Genomic DNA, 14,167 nt, shown 5'->3' with positions numbered 1-14,167 from the left:
GGCTAGAAGGAATAAACTCTATTTTTTTATCATCAAAATCGACTTTTTTCTTCTTTTTTGTGAAAAAATAATGCATAACCAAAAAAGCAATAAATTTCAAAGCACAGCACAACAATTAGTTGTAGAATAGTTCAGAGTTTGACAGGGGTTACAATTCCACAATTTTAGGTTTTTACTTCTAGCTGCTCTAAGATACTGGAGACTAAAAGAAATATCAATTTAATGATTCAGCATTCATATTCATTTGCCCTAACTTCTCCATAACTCCACTATCACCTTTGATCTTTTTATTCCACTGTTTAGGGGTATTTGGGCTATGCCCATTCTCACCTTTTCATGTTGGAAGGGGTTGTCAATAATATGGGGTAAGGAGATGGAACTAGCTGATGTTCTGGAGAGACTGAGCCCTCTAGGTTTCAGGAATTATCTGGTCCAGGGACCCATCTGGAGGTTGTAGTTTTCTGGAAAATTACCCAAGTGCATGGAACATTTGTAGAATCTTATATAATGCCCTAGGTGTTCTTTAGGATTGGCTGGAATGGTTTTGTTTCGGGTTTGTCAAGTTATGATAGGTAATAATATCTAACTGAAGCTTGCATAAGAGTGACCTCCCGAGTAGCCTCTTGACTCAATTTGAACTCTCTCAGCCACTGATACTTTATTAGTTACACTTCTTTTCCCTCTTTTGGTCAGGATGGAATTGTTGATCCCACGGTGCCAGGGCCAGATTCATCCCTGTGAGTCATCTCCCTGTTGCCAGGGAGATTTTCATCCCTGGATGTCATGTCCCACGTAGCGGGAGAGGGCAATCATTTCACTTACAGAATTGGGGCTAGAGAGAGTAAGGCCACATCTGAGCAACAAAAGAGGTCTTCCAGAAGTAACTTTTAGGCATACCTGTAGATTATAGCCTATCAACTTGACTCCTATCTTTCTTTATTCTATCATCCCTCAATGAATACTCTGTCCTTCCTCTCCAATATAGAATCTTGACTCTCTAGAATGGGTGCAGCCAATTAGCTTTCATTTTGGATTCTCTTTTTACCATCATTCTAGGGAGGCCCCAAACTCCTCCTCTCTATGTGACTCTGTGGCTTGGATCTCATGGAACTTTTATTAATTCACTTCTTCTCTCATGTTGAAACATTTCTTCAGCAGCTTCCCATAGAGATACAAAGGAGTTGAGCTTCTGAAAAATTGTGTGCCTGAAAATATCTAATTTTTTCCCTATCCTCCTATTTATTTGGATGCTATCGATTTCATAGCTAGAAATTATATCCTTTCAGAATTGTAAGGGCATCACTCCAATGTTTTCTACAATCTAGTGTTAAGTTGAGAAATAAGTATTATGTTATTATGATGCTCGTTTTTTCATATATTTTTAGAAAATGAAATGGAGTGGCATTTTGTTCATTTAAAAATTTTATTTGACATTTGAATTTTATTTCATTTATGAATATTTTATTTGAATTCAGTATTTTTCAGTTTTCTGGGAAAATTTTTTGAACCATTTCTTTAATAGTTCTTTCCCTCTTCTTTTCCTGATTATCTTTTGCCAAGACACCTTCATTTCAAGGTGTCAAGCTAAATTTGAAATGAGCCTTGAATTTTGGGATGTTTATTCCCCTTCTTTATTTCTTTATCTATTTGTTTAACATTGTAAAAAATTAATTTTTTTCTTCCATGTATCATTGTCTATTTAATCTCATACTTCCATTATTACATCTTTGATTAACAGATGCTCTTACGTGCCCTCTGAATGTTCCTTTACATAGACTCTTGTCTTAATTGTGTAGATGCGATATCTTCCCTTAATCTTGTTAAGGATATTGATTAAGGGTTGTTTGAAAACTTTATATACTCTTTATACTTTTTTTCTCCCTGAATTTTGTATTCTGTTTGTTTAGTCTTCTTCAGTTATAGACCGTCCTCAAGTGTCAGTTAACCCAGACCCATTAGTTCACATCCCGGAATAAGCCCATGAGAAGCTCGACTTAAATTAAGCAGTTCATGCAGGGGCAGGCTTTACCTGTGTATGAGTCTCACTGCTAGTGACCTGGACACCCAATTGCTGGAGAGACCTCTGAGTTTGTCTCCCCACAAAGTAGTGCTCCTACTTTCTGTCAATGGGACATGTAATCTTTCTTTAATCTATTATTTCTCATTGAACATTCTGTCCTTCCTCTCCATTCTAGAGTCTGCACACTCTAGAATGGTTGCAGCCAATTAGCTTTCATCTTGGATTCTCTTTTTACTACCACTCTAGGGAGGCCCCAAACTCCTCCTCTCTACGTGACTCTGTGGCCTGGATCTCATGTTTTATGGCTACGTGGGGAAAACAAGCAAGGAGAAAGCATGATTCAGGCCTGAAGATGAGGTTCACTCTCTCCCTGCATTTAGTACAGTGCTCCACTCCTGACCTGCGAGCAGGGTTGTCTTTGGACATCTTTGTGTTGTAGGTTTCAACGTTCTTGACTGTGATATATAAGTTGCTGCTAATTCTTCTGATTTTCAACTTTCTGATCAACCAACAGGATGGTTTTCCATTGTGTCTTTTTTGTCTTTGAGGTTCTGGGCCCTTTTAAATGCTTTTTCATCATTTTACTCAAGTGGGAAGGGGGCAGCGGAAGAAAGCATGTGTGCAATTTGCCTATTTGCATAGTTAAACTAGGCAGCTCGATGCTAGGTCTCCTTCCCTTTACAGCTGTCTTTCTTCTGCTTTATAAACCCTGAGAAAACAACTTTAAGGCCCAAGGTTTTTCTTCAACCACCCTCATTCTTTTGATGCATCAGCTGTTCCAAGCAGGAAGGGAAGCAGAGAGCTGGGGTGGGGAAAACAACAGGAAAACTTTCTCCAACTCACCCTCCAGAGCCTCCAGCCAAGGCCCTTGTGAGTTTTCTCAAACAAACTTTATGTTTAGTAACAATTTTAGGTTTACAAAAAAATTGACACACTAATATACAGCATTCCCTTATACCTGTCACCCAGTTTCCTTTACAATTAACCTCTTACTATGGTACATTTATTGCAATTAATGAACCAATGCTAATAGAGTATTATTAACTGAGGTCCATATTTTATTCAGATTTCCATAATCTTAATCAGCATCCTTTTCTATCCCAGGATCTTGTCCAAGTCACCACATTATATTTATCATCATGTCTTCTTAGACTCTTGTTGACTGTGAATGTGTTTTAGACTTTTCGTTTATATTGACCTTCACAATTTTGATGAGTACTGGTTAAGTTTATTGCAGGATGACTATTTGTCTTCTGTTTTTCTCATAATGACACTTAGATTATAGTTTTGGTGGATAAAGATACAAGAAGTAAAGTCCCATTTTTATTAATCATATAAAGGGTACTTACTATCAACATGATTAGTCACTAGGGATATTGACCTTGATCAGCAGTTTGAGGTAGTGTGTGTCAGGTTTCCCCACTGTACAATTACTCTTTTCCCCTTTCCAAAGTTGTACTCTTTGGAAAGAAGTCACTATGCACAGCTCATACTTAACAAGCAAGGAGTTATGCATCCCCTCCTTGAACATTATTGTATGCATAAATTAATCAGAATTCTTCTGCATGGGAGATTTGTTTCTGCTTTCCCATTTTCTAATACATAAAATTATTTTTGTAACTTTATGAACTCATAGATATACCAACAGGAGATATGACAAAAATAATTTTCATTATATATATATATATATTTATATATATATATATATATATATATATATATATACATATATAACCTTAAAAAGGATTTGATGCTTTTCTTAAAGATGGTTATCTTATAAATACTGAAATCTATACTCATTCATGTAGAAAAATTATACAATATAGCATAACAATATAAAAAAAAATTAGTGTTAAATGAATGAAACCTGATTCAGTCAAAACTAATTATTGGTTATTTCAGACACTTCCTGAAAGAGTATAGAGATAGTTGTAAGTCAAATCTGACCACACGTTTGATTTCGGATATTGAGTTAATGATATCTCATGAAGACAAATAGAAAGCTAGAAGGGAGAGCTAGATTGAGAAGAAAGAAATAAATTTCATTTAGTATGAGTTAAAGGAAGGGCCAGAACGAATGTCACGCAAGTAATAATACAAAGGCCATCTAGTAGCAAGCATATCTATTCCCCTAATCCTGTTTTAATTGTTTTACTTTAACAGTCAAATTAATCTCACAATCCACAAAGAGAGTTACTCCCACACTCCTGATTTTACAATTGAAGAAACTGAGGAACAGGCAGGGTAATACAGGTGCTGGAGGGATGTTTGTAGGAATGGAAGCAGATTTGCAATACCATTCACCCACATAGTTAAAGCTATAAAAAGTCATTCATGGATTACTGGAAAAATAAGTACAGAGTAAGCTTCAGTACAAATGCCCACAGATAGGGTAGAAGGTAAAGGAGTAGAAAACTGGAAGGAAAAGCAAAATAAAATTAGAAATAGCACAGAGAACAGAGCTTGTAGTCGGAGGTTTCTGCCTAAATTAGCAACTTCACAACCTTAGATTCTTCACATATATTCTCCTGGTTTCAGAGCTGTCAGCTGCAAAACAGGGATGAGCGACATATCTGATATAAAAAAGAAACAAATGTTATAATGATTTCCTAAAAAAAATCAATAAAATTTGAAATGCAACAAAAATTGAAGAAATGCTAGTTAGAGACAAGTAAGAACATATGAACTAAAGAAAATATGTTTTATAAATCTGGATAGCACTATTCTCTATAGTAAAAAGTCTATTTTCCAAAATTAGTTTATGTATTTAATGGGCCTATAATAAGAATATAAGTATAATTTAGCTTGGTACTAATCAATCTAATTTGTATGATTAGAATGAAAAATTAAACAAATATACCCATGAAAATTCAGAAAAGAAAGGATTACAAGGCTTTCAAGATATTAAAACTTACAATTTTAGTTCTAAAATTTATCTACCCTGGTACATATATAAAGTAAGAGTAATATAAAAGGTTAAAAACAGACTGAAATTTACATGCCAATTAAGTGTATGGTAAGGGTGACCTGCCATTAAAAAAAATGTTAAGATATAAATGAGTAGCCATCTGTATAAGTAGAATTTTTGCAGCACTATCTAGCTCGTTTCACCAATAACTTCCAAACAGATCAAAAAAATTATTCTAATAAAGTCAATCTCTAAAAGAATGAAGCACTGAAATAATGGAAAATTTACATTTATAAACTCAATTTGTAAAAGGTCTTTGTAAGTCATAATAAAATTAAGAAAAAAAGTTGATATGTATGCCTACATTAAAATAATCTTAATGGCAATAATATAAAACTAGTCAAAAATCAAATTAAATAAAAATGGGGAAAGCTTCAGAGAATTTAGAAATTTGCATGAACATAAAGCTTGGAGATAAAATGAAATTATATATTTATATATATGTATATATATCTGTTGTTTTATTTTCCTGGCTTCCAAAGCAAATACCAAGCTATGAGTTGGCTTCAACAAGGGGAATTTATTGGCTTATGGTATTAAGCCTAGAAGACAGTCTGAAATCAAGCCATCCTCAGGAAGATGCTTCCTCCTAAAAGACTGTGGCCTTCTGGGGCTGGCTGCCAATGAGCCTTGGTCCTTGGCACTTCTGTCATTCGGCAGTGCACAAGGCAGCCTCTCCTGGCTTCTCGATTGCACTGACTTTCAGCTGTGCTGTCTTTTTCTCTCTCTGTGACCTCCTCTATAAAGTCTTTAGTAATATGATTAAAACCTATCCTAATAGGTTTTAAAGCTGGGCCACACTTTAACAGAAGTAATTTCATCAAAGGTCCTATTTACAAGGGTTCACACTCACAGGAATAGCTTATGTTTAAGGCGATGTTTTTCTAAAGTACGTAACTCCAGGCTACCACATCTATCCGTCCATCTGTCTGTCTGTTCATCTGTCTATCCATCTACCTATCTATCTTATCCAGTTTTAAGCTATGGAAAAATATTTGGTTTAATTCAGAATAAGGGGAATGCAAATTAGAGAACAAAGCCTTATTTTTCTCCAATTTAATCAGAGTATATTGGGAAACAATTTCTCACATGCTTTTCCTGAATCTGTGGGATTTAACTTTCATTTAGGATGATGCAGTAACATTTATCAAAATTTAACCCAGTTTAATTTAATTCAGTGTGCCACTTCGAAGACTCTATCTGACAGCTATATTCATACATATGGAAAAGTGGCCTATAGTACAAAGATGTTTAAACCCATACTTTTAAGACAAAACAAAAGCTAATTTCGTCTGAATAGGAACATAATTAAATTGATAGACATTCATCTTTATAATGAAACACTAAACAGTCGTCTTAAAGGAAGATTTGCCGACAGGGAAAAACCTCTAACTTATATTATGTGAAAATTATAAAGTACACAATATTATATGAAAAATGTAAAGTGCCACATATATATAAATTTATATATATACATGCATGCTTCCACAAAATAGCTCTGAAAGTATAGACAGATGACCAGTAACAATGGTTATTTCTGCAATGGTTACTAATTCAGCAAAAATGGGAAAAGAGTTGGAATGAAAATCATTTTCAGTCTATAGAAAGTTACCCGTAGAATTTTTTCATGCAAGTACATACCTAGTGAAAAGGATTAATCAGTTAAAATAAGGTTATGGTTGTTAAGATTATTTTAATGATGTGATATTCACTAGCACATAACCCATGCTATAAAAAGTATAATGGAATTGGGTTGTGGTTTGAGAAGTTGAAAGAGAAATAGATTATGGAGAGACACAATAATAAAAATATAGAAATTTGAAATTCCAGCTTCTTTTAAATCCTATACATTTTACTCACATTTTGTTATATTTATAACAACAGTATGTCATAGTTTTGCATACAATTCCATATAATAATATTTTTAAATTTCTATTTCCAATGATTAATTGTTACTATTTAGAAATAACATTATTTTTTATTCATCTTGCATAAGGTAACCAACCTTGTTAAATTGACTTACTAGTACTAGTTACATTTTGTAGATTCTTTGGGCTTTTCCATGTACTTAATCATGTCATCTGCAAATAGAGGAGTTTAAATTATTTCCTCTCCAATCTGTCTGGCTTTCATTTCTATTTTATTGCCTTATTGTGCTTGCTAGGATCTCCACTACAATTTTGAATAGGAATCATGAGAAAAAAAAATTCTTGCCTTTATCTCAGTGGAAGGGGGGAAATGTTCAAATTTTTCACCAAGTATGATGTTGTCTTTAGATTATTCATAGATGTTTACCAGTTTGAGAAGTTTGCCTTCTACTCCTGGTTTGCTGAGGTTTTTATTAAGAATGGATTTTTTTTTAATTTTTAACTTTTTATAAGAATGGGTGTTGAGTACTGTTAAATGTTTTGTTTTGTTTTCATTCCAAGAACCGTGAAATAATGTGGTCTTGGCATTCAAATATCCACTCTAGCAACTGGTTTGTGAAAAGGCATCAGTTGTTCTGTGGGGAAGCAGGAATACCTGGTTGAAGATTATTGTAACAATTCAGATGAATTGCGAAGGTGGCTTGGGCCAGGGAGATAACAGTGTGTGTGGGGAACTATTAGACTTTTACATAAATTCTGAAGTTGGAAAAATAAAACTTCTTAGAAAAGTTAGTGTAAAGTGTAAAGTAAAACAAAGGTTTTGACCTTGATAACGTATAGTATAGAGTTGCTACCAAATTTCATAGGAAAAATTTATGTGTGGATCAGATTTGAAGGAGAAGAACAATTTTTTTAAACAAATTGAATTTGAGATTTCTATTAGATGTACAATCAAAGATACTGATGGAAAGTTTAATGTATGAGTTTGGAGTTCAGGGAAGACACCTGGGCTAGTATTCAAAAGAAATAATCATGTTCGACTTCATAAAACAAAATGCAGATCCTTGATTTGCAATTTCGTCTTTTTATTTTCTTAAACAAAGGGAATTTATTGTCTCATGGTTTGGGAGGCTAGCAAATGAGTTTCCCACTAGGTTGGTTGTGTTCTGTCAGGCCAACAATCCTTGGGGCTCCTTTGTTCCCCTGCCATATGTTGATTTCCTCTCCTTTCTCTTCCAGGTACTTCTTTTTCTAAAATAGTTCCTGGAGTGCTATTATTCAATGTCTAAACCGTTCATTTACCAATATCAGGATTCTTGTCAAATCCAGGTAAGTTATCACATATCTTAATGATAAAGTTGTCAAAGTCAAGGAGAGCAAGTTTTTGCCTAATGAAATATACTTACCCCTCAGCAGGGTAGCTCCTCACGGAAGATGTGCACATACTGCCAGATGAAGGGTTTCTGTCCCATAAGTGCTACAGGACAAAGGACACCTTGGGATTGGCTACGATACTTTAGTTAGAGTGTTGAATGATATATAATATCTTCTATAAGTTTTATACATTATATTTTATTTTTTCTTTTTTAGAAAAATTGTGGGTTTACAGAACAATCATTTATAAAATACAAGATTGCTTTACACCGTCCTACCAATACCTTGCATCGGTGAGGAAGCTTTGTTATAGTTGATGATAGAACATTTTGATAATTGTATTATGAATTAAAGTCCTTGGTTTAACTTAGGGTCCACTGTTTGTGTAAGGCACTTTCATGGATTCTTTTTTTAAACTTTTATTCTGTTACTATACATACTATCTAACATTTCCCCTTTAAATCTGTTCAGATATGCATTTCAATGCTGTTAATTGCATTTACAATGTTGTGCTCCCATCACCACCATCTATAACCAAAACATTTCCATCATTCCAACTAGGAACCCTGTCCATTTTAAGCCTTTGCTTCCCACTACCCATGCCCTGGTAACCTAGATTCTAACTCGATGAGTTTGCTTATTTTAATTGTTTTAAATAAGTGAGATCATACAATATTTGCCCTTTTGTGTCTGGGTTATTTCACTCAACACAAGGTCTTCATGGTTCATCCATGTTGTCATATGTATAAGGGCTTCATTCATTTATAAGGCTGAATAATATTCTGTTGTATGTTTATAACACATTTTGTTTATCCATTCACCAGTTGATAGACATGAGTTGTTTCCATCTTTGGGCAATTGTGAAAATCCCGCTATGAACATCAGAGTGAGAATATCTGTTTGAATCTGTGCTTTCAATTCTTGTAGATGCATACTGATAGTGGGATTGTGGGATCATATAGTGATTTAAACTTAGCTTTCTGAGGAAGCATGAAAATAAAACAACAATGTACACAATGGGAGAAAACATTTTGAAACCACACATCTGATAAAATATATAAATAAATCCTTAAATGAAGAACAAAAAAGACAAACAACCCAATTAGAAAATGGGCAATAACTTGCATGGATAGCTCTCCAAAGAAGATATACAGATGGTCAGAAAGCACATGAAAAGTTGCTCAACATCTTTAGCCATCAGGAAAATGCAAATCAAAACCATAATGAGATACTGTTTCACACTGGCTAGAATGGATGCTATCAAATAAATATAAGTATTGGAAAGAATACAGAGACATAGCAACAATCTTCAGTAAGTTTTATGAACAGTCTATAGAATATTTTTCAAAACAATATATTTCAAGGTTATTGAGGAAAAATATCAGTTATCTTCATTCATGGTTCAAATCACATTTATTCCACCAATAAATTATGACACATGTATCAGACTAGTATCCAATGATTTAATTCCTTGACCCTTCAAAAAATATCCATATGCAGATTATGTTATTTGGTAAGATTTATTAAATGTATGTGAGCCTTTTTCAAAGTCAAATGAGATAAGGCACATAGTTCTGTTTACATAACAGGCAATCCATGCCTGGGGAATTCTAAATTTAAAAAGAAGTGGTTAAATACTTTGGTTAGTCACTATTAATCATGGCATGTGGTACTTATAAAATATCTTGGGTTTTTCCTTTGAAAATATTCATTCGTATTGAGTGTAAATTGATTTTTGTCAGTTACAAAAAATGACAAGTTTATTGAGTCAGTAGTATTTTGATCAAACCAATATTATACAGTTTATTATTTCAGCACCTAATCAACTATGGTCATTTTGTCATATATTTGTCATTAATCATAAAAGCAGCACATGAGCAATTAAAGAAAGAAATATTTTTTTGCATGTATGACTTTTTTTAATTTATGCATTTGAATGTGGCTTTTTATTTGATGCATAGACTCTGCTTCTACTTGAAATATAAGAAGTAACAGATCATGGAAAGCTGAAATAAGGGTCATTTATAAAGGGTACTAATTGTATTCTTTCCATGTTAATTGAAAAACTAAAAGAAAGGAAGATGCTGCATTGTAAAAGACTCAGAGATAATTTTCCATTACTGAACGTGCTGTTTGGTCCAGAGCAAAAGGCAAAGAAGGTCAAGGAAGTGAAAGAATGAGCATTTATTCATCTCAATACAAATTAAATAAGAGAAGCAAGACTTCCGATGTTTAAAACAATACATTTGGGCGGGCGACAGTAGCTCAGTGGTAGAGTTCTCTCCTGCCATGACAGAGATCCAGGTTTGATTCTCAGACCCTGCCCTTTTCAAAAAAAAAACCACCACCACCACCAACAAAAAACTATATATCTACATGTAAGTTATAATGTAAACAATGTTTAGCAAATGATGAATGGCTTGCTTATCTATTTTACTACTAGATACTAAATGAATACTATCTCAGTCTCTGAACTTTCTTGGAATTAACAGCTAAAGTAAAACACACCATTTTGTGTTGAGCATTACTAAGTATTACTAAGATTTGCCTGATTGGTCAAAATATGAGTCAATATTGGAAAAAAATGACTTTTTAAACAATATATAGGGAAAATTAGACTTTCTTAGTGAAATTACTGACCAATCATGATGGTAACTCATAGGATACATTTATTGTGCTATTTAAATGTAATTTCAAAGTTTAGCATTGTCTAATAAATAAGGTAAGATCCTAAAATTACTTTAATTCTTTCTAGTGGTATTTCAAACTAAACAAAAGCCATGGGTATGTGCTATATTCCTTTCAGATTGACTTTTGAACAGTGTGGCACTATCCTTATAAAAATCTTTCATGGGCAGCGGTTCCTGCAGGAATGCTCTAAATGTCATAGTCTGACATAAGAGGTCATTAACTGCTCTCCAGAGCCAAATTTTTAATTGGATCTGCACTTATATCCTAGTATATTATACTCCATTATTTTCAGGTTAAGTTTCAAATTTATGTTTCAAAATAAATTCCTACCCAGAATGTAGTCTTCAGAATGCCTTATCAAACTCTTACGCTTGCTTCAAAGTCTTATGAAATCATTTCTGCTTTCTGGATACTTAAATTAAATATGTATGCAGTACCCATCTGTGTTAGTGTAGTAAACTGTAAACTTAGCTCATTAAAAACATTTATTTAACACAATGTATTATATTATTAAATTAAATTATATTGCTATATCATATAATATATATTACGTATATTATATAATACATATATGCATGAAAGTTCTTTATATGTCTTCTCTGACATACATATATATAAATATATCTATCTCTAGTATATATCACATTATAGCACAATAGTATAATATATATGTGTGTATATATATATATATATATATATATATATATATATATACATATATATATAGCATAACAATAATCCTCAAATTGATTTACAGATTAAACACAATCCCTATCCGAAGCCTATCTGCCAATTGTAGAAGAATTGACAATGGAAATGGAAGGTATACAGAATAACCAGAATAATCTTGAAAAAAGAGAAACACATTTTTAGGACTTACTTTTCACAATTTCAAATCTTAATACAAAGTGATAGTAATCAAAAGTGGTATTGACTTAGTTGAAACATTTGCATGATGAAATAGAAGTGAGTCCAGAAATAAACCCATACATTTATGGTCAATTGATTTGAGGAATGCTTGCCAAGAAAAATTAATAATTAAGAGAATAGTGCTTTCAACAGGGGGTGTCTTGGGAGACAGCTGAAACTCTGAGGCTGCCTGGAGGATCACAGATGCTAAGGAGCTGTGGACTGATGTGTATCCTGTGGCTTTGTGAGATGACACTGAGAATTTGGGAATTCCTGAGAGATAAAGTTCCAACTCAGAGAATGCCATTTGAAGAGACATTGCCAGACAAGCACAATAGGATGATTGCACTATTGGTAAGCTGATCATTTCATGCATTGACTTTTTTTTTTAACTCTTAAAATCCACTTCATTGAGGTCTAACTTTCCTTATTCATTCACCTGTTTATAGACATTTGTATTTTTTTTCAATTTGGGAGTCTTTTGAATCCACTGTGTGATGGTTATGTTCTGGTGTCAGTTTGGCCAAATCATTATTCCCAGTTATATAGTTAGGCAAGAACAGGCCTGACCACTGCTGAAAGGATATTTTGTGGCTGGTTGATAAAGCAGAAGACTGGTATATTAAATCATCAGACAGTTGATTGCATGTGTGGCCGATTACATCTGTGATTAACAAAGGCGTGTCCCCTGCAATGAGATAATCCAATCAATTGGAGCTTTTTAAGGAAGAAGGAAGAGTCTTTCACTGCTTCTTTAGCAAGTGAGCTTCTCCTGTGGAGTTCACCCAGAACCTTCATAGGAGCCGCCAGCCTCCCAGCCTGCCCTATGGATTTGGGACTCTTCCATTCCATCATTATATGAGACACATTTACAAATCTCATATTTACAGATCTCTCCTGTTGGTGTGTAACTCTAGAAAACTCTGATTAACACAGCTTGGTACCAAGTTTGGTTCTTGGGAAACAGAATCTTAAAAATGGGTTTTTATTATTGGTTTTCTATTCTGATGAGATTCAGAGGAACTAATGACTCTGTCTCCAATAATCAATATGGCACTGAGAGTCCATGGAGTGAGTTAGCAAAAGAGATACTCAAAATATCACCATTAGATTCTGTTAATTGTATGCTTAAATGAGGCAAGGCTCTAGGTAAGAATGTATTTGAACCTTTATGGATTTTTGTGGAATTAAGAGGAAAAATGATGTTCGCTGGTAGTTGTTAGATATACTGGATACAGGGATGAGGGAAAGGGATGAGCTGAAGGCTTCAAATTTGCACCTTCAGCACTGTATGAATGATGTAAAGTTTCCATATGTGCTCTGAAAGAAAATCTTATCTCCTATGTTGTAGACTTGAGATCTATGAAAGCCAAACACAGAGCCTCATTATGCAAGTAGCAGATTTACAATGTAAACTAAAATCACAACCTTGCAGGGTGTCTGTTGTTAAAGTAAGGACTTTGGCTGGAAGAGAATGGGATTCTGAAATATGAGATGTTGATATATGGCTTGATAATGATGGTGACGGGGAAACAGGATTCCTGGAATCTGTTGACCTTTGCTAGATAGACCTGTAAAAGATTGCCCTGAGGAAAGACTTTCCCAACCTCTAACCTGCCTTGGAGAAACAGATTCCCAGCCTCCAATCTCCCCAGAACAGTATGCCATCCAACCTCCAGATAATGCAATTAACCCTTCATTGCCTGCTAACCCTGTAACCACCTCCCCTGGGTAAACAGCCCTCACTCCTCTGTCTGGAATAACTAATCCTGTTTCATCAGATTAAACTGCAGTGGAATGCCCTGATGTAACTGACTTGAAAAACACCAATATTTATGCTCATTACCCATCCCGACCACCCCTCATTTCTTCAAGACCTATGGGTAGACTAAAGACCCAACAGACCCCTGAAAGACATGACCCATGAGGAGGTGCGCTATACTCCAAAAGGACTGCATGCATTTTCCAATCTATATAGACAGAAATCAGGGGAATATGTGTGGCAGTGGATTAGTAAGTGTGTGAGACAATGGAAAAAGGAATATAAAGTGAGATCAAGCTGAATTTATTGATATGGTCCCACTAAGCAGAGTGTTTCATTCAATGTTGTAGCTCAAAAGGTTAGAAAGGCATTAACAGTTTATTTTGATGGTTGGCTGAAGTATGGATAAAAAGGTGGCCAACATTACTTGAGGTCAAAATGCTAGAGATGCCCTGGTATAATATAGATGAGGGGATGCAAAGGCATAGAGTGGGTTTATCATGGAAGACCTGCTCACACATCCTAGGAATGTCCAGAGGACACATCTTTCACCAGAACCTTGAGAAATAAATTTG

General features: G+C 34.3%; 1 long non-coding RNA gene across 3 annotated transcripts in view; it reads left to right on the top strand.

Moving 5' to 3' along the window:
- Positions 1 to 2,266: 2,266 nt before the first annotated feature.
- The window catches only part of LOC143679344 (uncharacterized), a 118,965-nt gene continuing 107,064 nt past the window's right edge, over positions 2,267 to 14,167 (top strand). For 2 of the 3 annotated variants that reach the window (XR_013173669.1, XR_013173668.1), the window contains exons 1-3: positions 2,267 to 2,455; positions 8,096 to 8,185; positions 11,984 to 12,184. This is a non-coding gene — a long non-coding RNA (uncharacterized LOC143679344). The remainder of the gene's footprint in view (positions 2,456 to 8,095; positions 8,186 to 11,983; positions 12,185 to 14,167) is intronic. The other variant, XR_013173670.1, reaches the window with a different exon arrangement.

The sequence above is a fragment of the Tamandua tetradactyla genome, chromosome 4 (genome assembly GCF_023851605.1).
Source record: "Tamandua tetradactyla isolate mTamTet1 chromosome 4, mTamTet1.pri, whole genome shotgun sequence".
NCBI classification, from domain to species: domain Eukaryota; kingdom Metazoa; phylum Chordata; class Mammalia; order Pilosa; family Myrmecophagidae; genus Tamandua; species Tamandua tetradactyla.
This window is presented reverse-complemented; position numbering and strand designations above follow the sequence as displayed.